Source organism: Macadamia integrifolia, chromosome 2 (assembly GCF_013358625.1).
Source record: "Macadamia integrifolia cultivar HAES 741 chromosome 2, SCU_Mint_v3, whole genome shotgun sequence".
NCBI classification, from domain to species: Eukaryota; Viridiplantae; Streptophyta; class Magnoliopsida; order Proteales; family Proteaceae; genus Macadamia; species Macadamia integrifolia.
Genome location: NC_056558.1, coordinates 12,201,363 through 12,202,836, shown reverse-complemented (window position 1 = coordinate 12,202,836; position 1,474 = coordinate 12,201,363).

The window sequence follows — 1,474 nt, the reverse complement described above, 5'->3', positions numbered from 1 at the left end:
TAGCCCCAAGGGCCTTGTTGCAGCCTGCTGCGGCCAGCCCTCAAGGGCCAACCCTCGTGGTTGCTGCGTGCGGTTGGTCACGACTAGTGTGTAGCTAGTCGGTCCTCTTCTCTTCCACTTGCAGATTTGAATACTTGCAGAAAATATCCTTATTAAAAAAAAAAAAAAAAAGGCTGCAATCGATTGATGGAAGGAGAAGAAAAGAACGGACGTGGGGATCAGACTATCGCTAAGGGTGTCAATACTTAAACCAAACCGATAAAATCGCCTCGGACCGAGTCGATTGAACCCAGACCAAACCAAACCGAAGCCTTATTGGGCCGGTTTCAGTTTTGGTTTGCCATATTGTAACCCCCTTAACAAATCGAACCGCATTGGAAACCGATTGAACCCAAAACCAAACCAAACCATTTCAAAAATGGGACCAAAAGCGAAGCAAACCGGTAAGAAACCAAAAACAGCCCAAAAATCACCAAAAAAAAAATTGTACAGTTTTGCATGAAAAATCAGACCCAAACCGGTCAAGAAACGAAACCAACCCGATTACAAACCGATACAAGAAATCGAAGCAAAATCGAAACCAAACCGCACCGAAACTGAAACCAAACGGAAACCTAAATTTCCTTATTGGTTTGGTTTGGTTTCGGTTTCACTAAATCGAAGCAAAACCGAAACGGGCTGAACCACACCGTTGACACCCATAACTAAAGGAGGAGAACAAGTGTGCCGATGGTTGAGGGTAGGGAAGGAGCAAAGATGAGTTTCACTTATTTTTCTTAAAATATAATGAAATGACTTTTTTGACCCTGGATTTTGGGAGGTATAAACATATGCTCATTAAAACAACTGCAAATGGTTTTCAGTGAAAAACCATAAATGGCTTTCAAGTTCTTTTTTATTTTTGTGTTTTATCAATATTTTTTAAGTAGAAATAGGCTTCGTAAATAATACCAAACGCACCCAAAAACGATTTTTTAGGCAAAAATCAAAAAGAAAAATGATACCAAAGAAGGCCTTAAAACCTTATATTACGATCAGATGGATCATCTTGGTGGCGTACACAAGATAATGTTTAAAGATCTTACAGGAGTGATGTTCCCATTCTCCACCAATCACCTAATCTAAATTTAACTCAACTAGGATTTTTTTTTAAGTGTTTGAGTTTTGAAATCCATGGTTCTTATGCTAGTACTATATCTAGGGTGGTCCAAAAAACGGATTTTCAGGGTTTCATGTTTAAAGTGGTTGGTTAAACATTTTTTTGAGGGTTGTTTTCATACCTAACACATCCATTCTCCTCCTGTCTTTAGATTTGGGACCGCAATGCAATAGCAAGAGTGGATTTTCTTCCTCAATTAAGAAATTGAATCAAAGCTTTAAGTAGATTACACAGGGTCCAATATTTTGGGGACCATTAAGGAGAAAGCTTAAGAAGAGTAGTGAGAATTATTGTAGGAAACCTATATAATAGAAG